This window comes from Aythya marila (genome assembly GCF_965140915.1).
Source record: "Aythya marila genome assembly, chromosome: 1".
NCBI lineage: Eukaryota > Metazoa > Chordata > Aves > Anseriformes > Anatidae > Aythya > Aythya marila.
The window spans coordinates 206,632,267-206,647,001 of NC_139042.1; the positions used below are offsets into that span (position 1 = coordinate 206,632,267).

The window sequence follows — 14,735 nt, forward strand, 5'->3', positions numbered from 1 at the left end:
AACATCTGGGTTGGAAGAAATCTCCAAGATCACCCAGTCCAACCTCTGACCTAACACTGACCAGTCCTCCACTAACACACACCACTGAGCTCTACACCTAAATAACTTGTGGAGACCTCCAGGGACGGGGACTCCACCACCTCCCTGGGCAGCCCATCCCAATGGCTAACAACCTTTTGGGAACAAGTTCTTCCAAATATCCAACCTATAGGTAATAATCTGTGGTGTATAACCTAATATCCAACCTATAGGTGTATAGGTTGTATAGGTGTATAGATTGTATAGATGTATAGGTGTATAGGTGTACTCCTGTGGTGTATAACCTAATATCCAACCAATAGGTTGTATAGGTATATAGGTGTATAGGTTGTATAGGTGTATAGGTGTACTCCTGTGGTGTATAACCTAATATCCAACCGAGGTAGCAGTAACCTCAGCCCTAACATGATCCGTGTGTGCTTGACAGTAAAGCCTCTTTATTGGGCTTTTGTTTAATTTTTGGAAAAAAAGATGTGCACATTCCTGGCTGCTTTCTTGACAAAATGCATCATGACCACAAGGTGCATTGGGGTAATTCTGTAAAAAAACAATCGACTTTTCAGATTTACCTGGTTTCAGAGGAGAACCTAGCCTATACACCACAGCTTTGAATAAAGTGGGGGTATCCTCTTGTCCATACAGATGAATTTGTGTCCTTTCTTTTGGTTGTGCCCAGTATACACATAAATTCATAACTCATTTTAGGATTCCAATACCTGCCTGTCTTGCAATACAACTCCTGGAAATTCCAGCTGTGAAGGGATGACTAGAGATCTTGGATTTGTCCTGGCTCGGGGCCTCTCATTGATTCCTGTTTGGATTAAAGGTGTGTCTTTCAATATTAATTTAAGTCTTTAAGCTATTGTTTTCACACTTCTCAGATGTTATAAGTACTTTCATTACCATTTTTATTCACAGTAAATTTCCTTATGCTTGGCAAGCCAGGAGTAATGCGTGTGCAGCTGCAGTGAAGTCAGCTGTATAGGACCTCTTGGTAATAAGATCAAAGGTGATTTTTATTATGGGACAAAGGATAACAGGCCAAAAACATGTCCAGTATTTTTTATAATGGCTATTATTTATTTATTTATTTTGTATTCTCATCATGCCTCCTTTCTGGCAAGAATCAGCTGCAAGGTTGTTTTGTCTCTGCTTTTCTTTGATAATTTATCCTACATATTAAGCAAGGAAGAAAAATGTAGTGGGGTTTTCTGAGATTGTAAATAGGACCTGGCTCTTGTGCTGGACTTCTGTGGAGACCTCAGCAACACTTCATATGATTGTGCTGATGAAATTGGCTGATCAGGGAAGTCTTCAACAATAGGAAGACCAAAGAGCTTGTACGCCTTGTGACAGTTAGAGGACTACATGACACTAAACTTTAGGGCTACGAAGTTGGTGAAGGTCCTGGAACACAAGTCTTAGAAGTGGCTGAGGGAACTGGGGCTGTTTAGTCTGGAGCAGAGGCAGCTCAGGAGAGAGCTTTCTCCTTAATAGCTCTCTCCTTAATAGCTCTCTCCTTAATTGCTCTCTCCAACTACCTGTAAGGAAGCTGTGGGGAGCTGGGGGTCAGCCTCTTCTCACAGGTAGCTAGTGACAGGACCAGAGGGAATGGCCTCAAGTTGCGCCAGGGGAGGTTCAGGTTGGAAATGAGGAGACATTTCTGCTCAGAGCAGTCAGGCATTGGGACGGGTTGCCCAGGGAGGTGGTGGAATCACAGTCCCTGGGGGTGTTCAAGGAGAGGTTGGACGTGGTGCTTGGGGACAGGGTTTAGTGGGTGATATTGGTGGTAGAGGGATGGTTGGACCAGATGATCTTGAAGGTCTTTTCCAACCTTAATGATTCCATGATTCTATGATACACATAACATTACTATCAAACAAGTAATGCAGCATATCATAACATACATTCTTTAGGTACAGTATGCTGAGAGCCTATAATAAATAATATTACTAACAGGTAATATAAAAATCCATTTTTTGTATTGGTTTAGCACCTCTGCACCCAAGTAATGGGCCATAGCTACATTTAGCAAGGTGCAATGCAAACTGGACAGAGAGATTACAGGGTTTAAGCATGAAGAAGCAGCATGACAAGGTAATCAAAGAAGTGCAAGGGAAGAAAAAAAAAAAAGCAACAATAGGATGATGCTGGTTAGCACAATATGTGATGGTCCTACCACATCATTAGCCTAACCACAGTATTACTGCATTGCATTATGTTATGGTTTGGAAAACAGTTTATGACCACGTGTAGCTGCTGTGTCATAGCACACACAGGATATCTGAGGGAAGGCCTGGCATTTGATCTTTACTTTGATATCTCATGACAATTTACACAAACTGAGGACGTGCCCCAGAGTACTTTAGGCTTTATGTTGTCTAAACACGGAGCTTTTACAATTAATTTCCTTGGCTTGACGTGAAACAAAAACACAGAAGACTTAAAACAATGACGTGTATCTGGCTCTGTAGCCCTTTTGCAAGAAGTAGGGAGAGTGCTGGTCCTGTGCTCCTCAGGACTCCTGCAGAGAAAGCTACAAAGTGGTATTTTCTCAGCAAAAATTTGATCTATTCAGCCTTTGAGGGCTGCGCCTTTTGAGCTTTCGGTCTCCACAAAACATCTAATCACAGGCCCATAATTTCTAGCCTTTTAAGCACCTATATGCTGCTGGACCATATTTGGGCAATAAAGGTTCTGCAGAACTTGAGAACACTGCAGATCCGATCCTCCCCAAAGCTCTGGCCTCGCTGGAGATACCGTGCTGCGCAGAGCCAGCATGTAGTTTTTGCACGGCTCCTAAGCAACCTGAGTAAATAGAACATTTCGCAACCTAAACCACAGCGGTTGCTACACTTTCATCTATAATTATCTTTTGCATCAGAGCTCTCAGGAGCACCGGCCTACCAGATTTTGCAGGATATTTTGCATTCTGCTTCAATTTGTCTGCCTTTTCTCTTGCATTGCCAGTCAGGATAATATTCCCCAGACAAAAGAAGAAACATAAATACCCTGCAGACTAGAGGAACGTGCAATATGCTGTAAGCCAAGAAATGTTAGCTCGCCAGTCTCACTTCTGATTGCTGTTTATATTCTGTGCACTTCAGAGCTTTGTTATTTGAACGAGGCCTTATAACTTGCCCCAAAAGGCAGCCAGATATAATTCTCGGTGTTTGGAAAGCCTAACACACAAATTATGTTTAGGAAAAGAACTTATGACTCCAGTAGAACGTAGCTAAGACTTCTCCCCTCCTCCCTTCAGTGTTTTTCAGAATTCATGTCAGAACTGTAGCTTGGCAATCCTGATCCAATGTCTGTTCTAACCACTACATCACACTTCCTTTCACAGCCAGGAACGGAGCCCAGCATTCCTGATCGTCGACCTCCTGTTGCTGGTTGTGCAGCATCCTAGCAAAATGCGTGTGGAATCACGCTCCAGGTGTGAACCGTCAGTGAGGCCCCGGCTCATCCTCCAGCTCCAGACTGGGGAACTGTGCTGAGGGTCTGGAGCCCATAATACTCACTGCGCTGTGGGTCTGAAGACAAAAGTGTCCATAGTCTGCCAAAGTCTCTGTGGCCATGATCTTTGGATTTCTGACAAAAATTCCGTGTCTTTTACACTTTTTCATTAAGCCTCAAATTCCCAAATAAAACTCACTTAGAACAAGGTTCAGTGCTTCAAAGAAAGAGCCAAACAAGCCATGCTATCCAGTAGTACAGCGAGTCACACCACAAAACAATGTGCAATATGTCCTGGCGGCTTGATGTGCAAATCAGTTATTTGAGTTAACCAGTGGCAGCTTTTCAAGTTCGGGGGTGAAAGCTAACAACATAGTTTTAGCTGATTTTGTACAGATGTGGAATACATCCTCAATGCGTAGCTAAAAAAGTGAGGCAGTATTCACCAGACTTGTCCAATGACTACAAGTTTGCATACGGGACGAAAGTGCAATTATGCATGCTAATTCTGGGGGTGCGAGCCCAACGAGGGCAGGGCTAACCGCCAGGACAGGACACGGTGGCAGAGCCTGCGGCCGTGGCTCCAGGTGCAGTTCTGCAGCAGTGCAGGCAATGAAGCGACAGCGACCGACGGTCCTCGTTGGGGCCAGTGGGATGAATTCTTGTACCCGCAGAGTGCTTTCTTGGCCACCTGCTAGAATGAGTTCTGTTTGTTGCGTGCTTACACAATTCGGATTGTTTAGAAATGGTCTGTATCCATTATTGTTAGCATCAACAGAATGCCGAATGACATACAAATTGGCACCGGGACAACTTTGCTATCTCAGAGAGCTTGCAGCTGAGCTACTCTTCCGCGAGACTTTTTGACACAGCGCAATGGCAGACAGATTCAGCTTCTTAATCTTTCTCTAAGACAGGGAGAGCTGAGGTCACCGGTCAGAATAGCGGCTGCATCCCATTGCTTGAGTTACTGTTAATTTAAGCAGAGCTGGCACTGTTGTACCTTGCTCTTTCTTTCTCTTCGTTCTATGTGAGATGAGCAGTGGTGAAACCGGGCGGATATAAAACACTACGTAAACAGCAAAGCTGTTTCTTTCTCTTATCCACAGGCCTTAGGATTTAAAAGTAAATTCACACTTTTGTAACCTGGTGAAATTACTGTTCTAGTTTAATAAGAAATGGTAAAAATCCTTAGGATTTTTTCCTATAAAACCGTGAAAGAGACACTCCTTTTCTGAATATATTTTTGCTGGATTGGGCACTGACTAATCACAAGATCATTCAAGTGCACGTTGGACTGAATATGGCCAGCATGAATTTCAATAAACAATTGTCTGGAAATGCTAACACCATTGGAGCGAGGACACCAAATCATCGGCTCCTTCCTGTTTAGGAAGGCTGAGACATTGCTGAAAGGAGAGTGACAGGATAATATTTTTAATTATTTATATCCTGGCGTGGATTTTAATGACAGTGAGGGATGTGAAACTTGAAATTGCCAAATTTAAATATGTGCACAAGTGGACAGACATGATTTTTGTATCTGTTTGAACAGGAAAGAGGTCATACCAGTATTCAGCACCTGCGTGTCAGCACGAGTAGCCCCAGAAGAAACCCATGGCTGTTTGCAGCAGAATATAGCTGGCCTTGTAAAACACCCAGGGGCTCGGTCCCGTGGGCCATTCTGCTGGCTCCAGTAGCGCTCCCGGTTCCTGTGCCTGCCTGCGTGCCGGGTTGGGAGAGGTGAGCTGGCAGCCCGAGTCCATCCTCGCTGCCAAGCCTGTGCAGTTAAGCAGTGTTTTAGTGTATTTTGTAGATCTGGAGGAGAAAAGAAGGAAGCTGTTCCAAGACCTACATTCTAGAAATCAGCTGGGGCAGGCAGGGTCTCCAGCCCTGGCCCTCTGGCTCTGAGTGGGGAGACAGCAAACGAAAACCCTCTGGGCACGGCTGGAAGAATCGAGGATTTCCTTGGATTGCCATTGCTCCGTTCCCAGAAGCCACAACATGCCATAAAAAGTGCTTTATAAGCTCATTACCCTCCAACAGACAAAACAGAGAAATGAAACTTAAGGAGTTGTACTAATATTTTCTTTTTTCCCTTGTTAATGGCCAACCAAGTGTTAATTACCATACTGGCTGCTGTTAACAGTCCTGGACCCTTTGCCTTCGAGCCCTTACGATGAGAAAACCAGGCCTAGATGAGAATCGTTGCCAATTTGGTATGCTCAGTGACGGTGGAGATTTTTTATGGTATTTCTGCAGGGGAAAAAACCCACCCCTATGGTGCAAACAGGGTGGTTTTAAGGCAGCTCTCTCACCCGCCGTGCTGGCCCCATCTCCCCTGTGTGCTTCCATCCAGGGGGGGCCTGGTTGCCACCGAGACCCTCTCAGCAGGGTTTCCTCCTTAGGTCTGTCTGTAGGTGCTGGAGCAAACACCAATGCGTGACATTATGAACGTGTGACATTATAAACGTGTGACATTATAAACGTGTGACATTATGAACGTGCGTTAATAGAGGCAGGCCGAGGGCTGAAGGCCGAGGACTGGCAGAGAAGACGAGACGCGGTGGCAAACCCAATGGCAAGAATTGGCTTTGGAATTCAGAATTAACTCAGTTCCTGCTCGGTTCCTGCGTGGTGCTGGCAGGGAGGAAGCAGTTTATGAGCACACCGAGACAAATCCGGGCAAGGCAGCAGCGAAGCCGACTTAATCCAGCACGGCAGCGTGACTCAGAGGAGCCTTGCTGCCCAGCGCCGCTCCGCTCCATCTCTCGGATCGTCCCTTTTCCTTTTCCTTCCCCTCCCGTTCCCCCCAGCCCCATACCCTCCATCCTCAATCCCAGTGTCCCCAGCAGGGCCCAGTCCCCCCGTTCCCAGTGAGCCCAGCAGGGCCCTGCCCGGTGCTCGCAGCTCGGCCTCTGCGTCCCCGTGCCGGAGCTGTGCCCCCCCAAGGGCTCTTGCTGTCCCCTGGCATTAAATGCCACCCCAAAGGCCGTGAGCTGCCCCACAGCAGCCCCCTCGGTGCCAACCCGGAGCCCCCAGCCTGCACCCCCGAGGCCCTGGGGCCTGTCCCAGCAGTGACAGGGGTTCCCCCATTCCTGACCCTTTCCCCTGGACCCTGTCCCCCTTTCCCCAGCCCCTGTCCCCTTCCCCTGGCCCCATTCCCCTTCCCCTGGGCCCTGGCCCCTTTCCCCAGTGTCCACAGGGCCGGGACCAAACCACTGTGCCCTGTCCCCTTCTCCTCATGACCCCCCTGGCCCCTCATGGCCCCCCCCCCCAATCCCCTCACGTCCCCCTCAGGCACCCCTGATGCTCCCCATCATGCCGTGACCCCCCCATCCCCTCACCCTGTGTCCCCCCATCCCCTGACCCCCCCCTCACCCCGTGCACCCCCCCATCATGCCGTAACCCCCCCATCCTCCCACCCCCTCACCCTGTGACCCCCTTCATGGCTGTGACCCCCCCCATCCCCTCACTCCCCCTCACCCCGTGCCCCCCCCATCCCCTGACTCCCCCCTAAGGCCGTGCCCCCCCACTGTCACACCCCCTCACCCCATGCCCCCCCATCATGCCGTGACCTCCCCAATCCCCTCACCCCTCACCCTGTGCCCCCCCCCTCAGGCTGTGGCCCCCCCATCCCCTCCCACCCCCTCATGCTGTGCCCCCCCTCACACCCCCTTCGTGCTGTGACCCCTCATCATGCCGTGACCCCCCCATCTCCTCACCCTGTGTCCCCCCATCCCCTCACTCCCCCCTCACCCCGTGCCCCCCCATCCTCCCACCCCCTCCCCCTGTGACCCCCTTCATGGCTGTGACCCCCCCCATCCCCTCACCCTGTTCCCTCCCCATCCCCTCTCCCTGTGTCCCCCCCCATCAGGCTGTGCCCCCTCCCATCCCCTCTCACCCCCCCCATCCCATTTCCCCCCCGCCCCTCCCCTCTTCCCCCTCCCTCCCTCCCTCCCCACCCCTCTCCCGGCCCCGCCCCCTCTCCATCCCCGCCCCTCCCTCCCCTTCCCTCCCCTCCCCCTTTGGCCCCGCCCCCCGCCCCCGCCCTCCCGCCCTCTCCCCCCCCCCCTCTCTGGGCGCTGGGCAGCAGCGGGGCCGCCGCCATTTTGGAGGCCGCCGGAGCGCCCGCGCCCGCCGCCCGCTGTCAGCGCAGCCCCGGCCGCCGCCGCGCCCCCGCCTCGGCCGCGGCCCATGCCCGCCTCGCCGCGGGGCCTCGCAGCCAGGCAGCGCCACAGCGGCCCCGCCAGGGGCTGGACGGCAGGGCCGGACCCCAGCAGGTGAGACCCGCGGCCGGGCCCACCGCCGAGCTGTCACCGACACCGGGGCTGGGCCGCGCCCCCCCCCCTCCCCGCACCCCCCTCACGTCCCTCCACCTCCGCCGCCTTCACGGAGGCTCCCGTGGAGGGCTCGGGCCCGCTGGGCCCGGTGGGGGCGGTGCGCGGCCTGCCCCTCACCCGCCTACACCGCGACCCCCGCCCGGGCCCCGCGACGCCGCCGGGAGCCCCCCCCCTCACCGTGCCGCGGCCCCCGGGACTCCCCCGGGGCTGCCCCGTTGCAGGCCCAGGCCCGGGCCCTCCCCGCCGGCCCTGCCCGCGGCCGAGCACAGCGGGGTCTGAGGGGGACAAGGGGGGATTTGGGGGTTGCTGTGGGGTCAGGGGGGTGCTGTGGGGTCGGGGGGAGCCCCCCGGTGCTGTCCCGGTGCCGCCGTCCCGTTGCGGGGTCCCGCGGGGGGGGGGGCCGCTGCCCTCAGGGGGACCCTTCGGAAAGCCAGGGCCTTGTTTTGCAGCGCTTCAAAAAAAAAAAAAAAAAAGAAAAAAAGAAAAAAAAGGAAAAAAAACAGCACCACAAAAAAAAAACAACAACAACTAGGAAGTGAAAAACAGGCGCAGAGAACTTGGGAGGGCCCGAGGTGCTTTTCGGATCTTGATCTCCCCGTCAAGAACAGTGATTCGCAAAGCCGAGGCCTTGTTCCCGATGTAATCTATTTTCTCTGCAAAGCGAAAGGGGAAAGTTGCTATTTCGGGCCTGTCCAGGGCCCAGCGTGTAGCTGCCGCCCGGCAGGTTTTGCTTTTTAATAACGCACGGCTTTAAGGGTGACGGGAGAACAAACATTTATGATTTTCCTTATTATCCTGACACTTAGAGGCAAACAGCCTGCCAAAATATTTCGGTGGTTTAAAAAAAAAAACACACCCTAGTGCATGGTAGTATAGCAATTTCCATAGCAACGGCTGGTGATATCATGGTAAGCAAAGTTACATTTTGGGCCGCGCAGGAGGAGCGTAAAACGATCCGCAGGGCCCTGAGCGAGCCCATAAACGCCTGCTCGGGGGATGACCCAGGGCTGGGCAAGAACACAACCCTTGGAAACTGGAGGCCTGCTTTGATTTTCGTCTCTCTGTCGTGCAGACGTTTCTGGGGCCTTTGGCACGTTCTGGGTGTTACGTTGCAAATCTGGGGACAGCGTCCTGGCCAGAAATGGGGTGGAAGTTGTGGTGTGGCAGCTCCTGGGAGGAGCTGAGGTGGTGGCACAGCGAGGTCGGGCAGGGGGGCAGGGGGCAGATTTGAGGTGCTGGGGGGCTCCTGCCCGCTTCACCCCCCTGGGAGGCAGCTGCTGTGCACGGGGCGTTTGCTCGGGGGTGGCGGGGAGCACCAAATTGCCCTCGTTCTGAGCATGGTGCTTGATGGAACCATAACACTGCCATAGGGACGGGCTGGAGTTTTAAGTTCATAGTTCAGAAATCGGAATGTCACATTCAAATGGACGATAAAGTGAGCTATCTGCAGCCCTGTATCTCGTTACCCTAGTAATATTTGAGCACCCTCAGCCCGTGGGTTTGAGTCGCCCATAGGACGTGGCAGGGTACTGTCAGCAGTGTCACAGCCCTTCTGCCCTGCTCCCTTGTGAGGGGATGGTGGAAAGCAGGGGGTGCCTGTGGGGCTGCAGGGGACAGGGTGCGCTTTGGGGTCTCCCCGGCTCAGGGCTTGCTGCTCAGGACTCAGCTGGGATGAACTGGGGCCTCGCTGTCCCCAGGTTGTGCAGTCCTGAGCTCCAGGAGGAAGCAGCTCGATGGACGGACTTCTCCTCCTCTTCGCAGGGCTGTGCTGGCTGGAAGGAGCCCTTCCTCCCATGCCTGCTCCTTGCTTTTATCGGCTGCCAGCTGAGGTGCCAAAGAGAAACCAAAAGCGCTGCTCTGTCCTGAGCACCACAGAGCTTGGGCGACCGAAGGTGCTGTGTTTGGGGAGAGGGAGGACGGGCTTTCGTGTTCCCTGCTGCTGGTAACGAGGTCTGTAGAGGTGTAAGGGTAAAAGCTGCAGATTATACGTTGGGGAGAGTGACTCCACATGCATAATCAAGCAGTGTGTTTTCTTAACACAGTGGCTTGGAGTCTGAAGTGTCAGTGCCTGAAGGGCAGCAGCTAGAGCAGCCTAATAAGCTCGGCCGTAGAAACGGGTGAACTGGAATGCCGAGAAAGAGGAGAGAGCCTCGTTAGAGTAAATGCTGCTGAAACAATAGTAGAATGACGAGAATAACAGGGAAACTTGGGTGTAAGTGACACGGGAAGAACAGTTGAGGTCAGGGAGTGGGGAGCGAAGCAGGAGCCGAGTGTTGGCAGCCCGGGAGCTTCGCAGGGAGGAGCACCTGGGGGAGGTCTTGTTGCTGGTGGTGGGAGCTTGGTGGAGCACTAATTGCGGGGAGCAGAGGTAAGAGGCCGTGCTCCGGAGCGATGTCGGCTCCCATCTAGGCAGTCAAATATGGAGCTGCAGTGCAGAGGAGCAGTCGTGCGCTCCCGGCCCTATTTATAGGGTAAGGCAGTTCTGTTCTTAATTATCTTTTATGGGCCGGGGGATCGCTTTGGCTGTTTGTTACCTCCTTCTCACGGGAGATCTACAGACGTGAGCGGGTTTACGTGAGGATCAGGGAAGAATGTGGCCTCTCCGTGACCAGTAGTAGCAACAAAGGAGCTGAGGTGTCCTCTCTGATTCAATATTATGAGAAGCAGAAGCATGTTGGCTTTTCTGGCCACGGCTGTGTTCCTGGGCTGCTTGTTCCTTTCATTGCGCTTTGCTCCTTCCCTCCCCGCGCCCTCCCCTCCCCCTGGGCCTTGTTTTGGTCCTAAGGCAGGCAGCAGAGCAATAACCAATATTGACTTTATCCTGACGTGCCTGGGCTATTTTTACCTGCGTGTTAACTCGGGCAGGGGGGAAATCCAGGCAGAGAAATGTTGAAGTTATCTCAGGGAAGGAAGCTTTCACAGCCGGCATGAAGAAGCTCGGGGTGAAGAAGCTCGGGTCTCTGCAGTGCCCTGCGTGTGCCTGGGGCTCGAGCCCACTCTGCGAGCTGCAGGTTGACAGCTCTGGCTGGATCTGGACAGCACCATTCTGGCTTTTTGCTTATTAATGCCTCTTGGTCCGAGGGAAACCCGAGGGGCTGCCGGTGGCCGCGGCTGCGCAGCCGTCCCCAGCGTGCAGCCGACAGCGTGCTTTGGCAGGGGTCGGGAAGGGGCTGTCAGCAGGAGCGGGATGAGCTCGCTCAGAAGAACGTCGTAGCAGGAGGAGGAAGTCGAAAGCATCGGCCTGAGCCTGGAAGCTCTGCAGCTGTTGTGCTGGGGCTGCTGCCTGCTGCCAGGTTTTTTTCTGTTTCTCTTTCTTGGTGCCTGCTGGACTTCTCGTCCCGTGTGGGGCGGCCGCTGGCCCTGTTGGGAGCGAGGCGCCAGCTGCCCTGCTCCCCTGGGCCCTGTCCCCGGCGTGGCAAACACCGAATTTCTCACCGCTGCGTCCTGACACGGCTCTGACACAATCTTATCTGTACAGAAGGGAAGCCGGAAGGCACGAGAAAATAACATTATGGGTAAATGGCAAAGTTCAGGGAGCTCCTGCAGGCAGCCAGGCCGCGCTGGGGCCATTTCGTTACCTCGGCAAAATAAAACTTCCACCAAGCTCGGCTTTGGTGGGGGTGGTTGGCCATCTACAGGATTTGCAAAAACTTTCCCAAGGTACTGATTCCTGATTCCTTGAATTCAAGGTTTTTGTTGGGTTGACAAACGACTCTGCTGCTCTTCCTCTCATGCCTGTCGTAGGCTTTTTTCCTCTTTTCATTTCTGCAGTTTGCTGCTGTTCAGAACGCCGTGGCTCGCAGTGACACTGGTAAACATTTTGTCACTTTGATTTTGATTTTCTGTGGCAGAATCGGGAGCAGCAGCAGCAGAGCAGGCATCAGCACTGCTCGCTGAGGGGAAAGCACAAAAACGGTGCAAAGACTGTGGCGGTGGAGGTGGCCGTTCCTGCTGCAGCCTGCGGCAGGAAGAAGGCAACACAACACGTTTCAGTTTCAATTTTGTCTTTAATTTTTCCCTGGTAGACTTATGTTAACAGACAGCGCGTGTGATGGGTATGCCCTCACGTTTCCTGATGATGCCGTGCATTCCCTGCCGTGTTCTCCCTTCCTTTCTCCCCCTTGCTCTTCGTTCCCGATGGTCTGGTGGAACCTGGGGCTGTTCCAGCTTCCCAGCTCCATGTGCACAGGGCGGGGTGGCACGAGGCAGGCTGTGTTTCTGCAGCCATTTACCATTTCATTTTGTTCCTTTGGAGGATCCTCTGGCATCCCATTTACTGTGATCCTTCTCTTTTAAGACCGATTCCCACTTTTTAGAAGGATAACAGAGACTGCAAGCGGTCAGGTTGACAACTCTCTGCCTCCCCAAGCCAAAGGACAAGGGTGCAGCTCTGAGGCCCTGCGAGCTGGCCCCGGCCCAGGCTGCCGTGTGTTGGCATTAACACTTGTGCTGCCGCTGAACGCCAGCGCTGCTCCAAGTGAGGAGCTTTCAGCTGGATCAGCTCCTGTGAGCAGCTCGATGTGCAGTTGCACAAGCAGTGCTGACACACGGGAGGATGCGGGAAGCCGACCCGGGAGGGAGAGGAGGGCAGAGCAGGTCTCTGTCTGCATTTGAATAAGGTGTGGTTCCCATTTAATTGATCTGAGTTTGCAGTGTGGCTGCTCCTGCTTTGTCCCGTGCTTCCAGGGAGCTGCGCTGTCAGGACTGCTCCTCCTGCTCGATTTCTGCTCCCTTATTGTACTCCGGGTACTCAGCACCATAGGGATTGAGCACTGCTGCCCTGCTGGCAGACTGCTAAATGGGAAGGGGCTGTGGTGGTGTGAGGGAAGGCTGGGATTAAATCAGACTGAGCATAGCAGGTGCCATATCGGGTCATCCTCAGAGTCCTGAGACTTCAGCTCCTGAGCTATAGAGCATCCAGGTGCTGGCCAACAGATGCCCAGCCAGCTCTCTGTTTATCAAATGAGAAGATCCTAAATACCAGATTTCAGCTTGGTTCTATTCCACATTACCCTTTTCTAGTTCTTTTAGCGTGGGTGATTGCTTTTCTTAGGGCTCAGTTGGTTTTTGTTACTTAGGCCTCCTCGCAGTCCTTTACTATATCACTTTTTAACGTTGCATTGTCCATGGTATGTGCTACATCCTGTTGGTGGCTTTTGTTTTCTCCCGTGGCTTTCTAAGCTGCTTTTCTATAACGTTGTGTTTCAGACTCTGCCTTCGCTTTCAGGGGATTGGGACTTGTCCCTGAAGCTCAGATCTCTCTGATGTAAATGCCTACATCTGAGGTAACCGTTTAGGGTTCCTTTTTTTAGTCAATGGAGAGAAACAGATGCTTATTTTCTTCTGATGCAAAAGTCTGAAATAGTTTTGCTGTAGAAGCGCTCGTTTCTCTCCTACAGCAGCGGGAGTTTGGGTGACTAATTCAGATTAGTCATCGATAGCATAAATATCTACAAGCTAGGTGAGGCAGATCCAATTCCAGAAGATCAGACTCGCTGGGCAGAGGTCCTGATGGGGCTCTCCTCGTCTCACCGAGGTTGCCTCCTTGCCCGTGATGGATTGTAAGGTTAATGTGGCCTTGGGTATGTTTTGCAACATGCTGTGCCCTTAGCTCTGCTTGGTGAGTCTTCTTCCTCTTTCACAGCTGGCTGATGAGTTTGAGGTGGAAAGCAGAGTCTTTAAATAATTCGGAGCACCTGGTGACCTGCTTGAGACCAGTGCAAGCTGAAGTTTTTGTCATCTGCACGATCAGCACAGTTGGATTTCAAGGTTCTGGCTGAGACCTACAGGTGCTAACCAGCACAGTAGCTATATCCTGTGGTTGTCTGCTGGGTTGGGGTCATAAACAAACAGTGAGCTCCGTGCTGCAGAAGGCAGCACTTCTCCACGCCTCTGCATTGGTAGCGGGGAGAGGACCCTGAGACGTACAGAAATTTGGCATCGCTGTTCCAGTAAACATAAACAGGAATCTTGCTCCTTTTCTGAAGACCATTTAAGTGTGACCAGTCATGGGACTGTTACACGCATCTGGGTTTTGTACAGACTTGGGGCTGAGGTGGCAGAGTTGTTTACAAAAATAAGTCATCTGAGGATGCTGAATTTTGCAGAGAAGTGCTTAATGTTTTAGGGATGCAGCGCCAGGAATAAATGCGTGTTTGCTTTCCATCCATGTTACGCTGTACCCACTGTTTCCTCTTACAAAACAGGCAGCTAATTTCATTACTTCTGCTTTTCCTGATGCTTCTGTCATCTTTGTTTCTAGTTAATCGTAGTCACTGTAAAGTCACCCTTTCAAATAATCAGTGCTAATATCTGCAGTTCTTTCAGCGTGGTGGCTTTTATCCAGTACCAAGTGTGTGCGTGACCCCCAGGTCTTCCTTTCCCCTCTGCTTCAGGCAGCAGTGCTGCTGAGGAATGTTTTGTCTTTTCCATCTCACAGAAAAGGCCTCACCACTTTGACTCCTATTTTCTTGAGTAAAGTTTTAACTCTGTTGAAGTGAGCTTACAAGTGCTGGTTTTTAAAATACCTGGAAGAAAACGCTGGGATGAATTGGTACAGTTCCCAAGGACAAAACTATTTAATTTTAGTCTGAGAAGAGCAAATACAAATATTTAGTGTATACCTGGGTTTTTACCAAGGATCTGTGAAATGAAACCAAATCACTTGGCAGTCACGGCAGAAATTTGTCATGCGAGGAAAAAATGGTTGTGTAGCCAAAGTTGGTAGGCTCTGCCATAGTCATGAGGGTACTGTTTTGGAAAAGCAGGAATTTTACCAAGCTGCTAACAAACTGATGGCAGACCAAGTGTTTGGAGAAACAGGAGAGTCTCAAAAGCCCATGATAAAAATAAATTGTCTTCCATCGGCCCGTGTGTTGAAGTTTTGGGACATGA

At 52.0% G+C, this 14,735-nt stretch overlaps 1 protein-coding gene across 3 annotated transcripts in view; it reads left to right on the forward strand.

Annotated features, from left to right (window-relative positions):
- Positions 1 to 7,584: 7,584 nt before the first annotated feature.
- The window catches only part of PPP6R2 (protein phosphatase 6 regulatory subunit 2), a 100,063-nt gene continuing 92,912 nt past the window's right edge, over positions 7,585 to 14,735 (forward strand). For all 3 annotated transcript variants that reach the window (XR_014319160.1, XM_082780974.1, XM_082780973.1), the window contains exon 1: positions 7,585 to 7,781. The gene's annotated coding sequence lies outside the window, so the exon portion shown is untranslated. The remainder of the gene's footprint in view (positions 7,782 to 14,735) is intronic.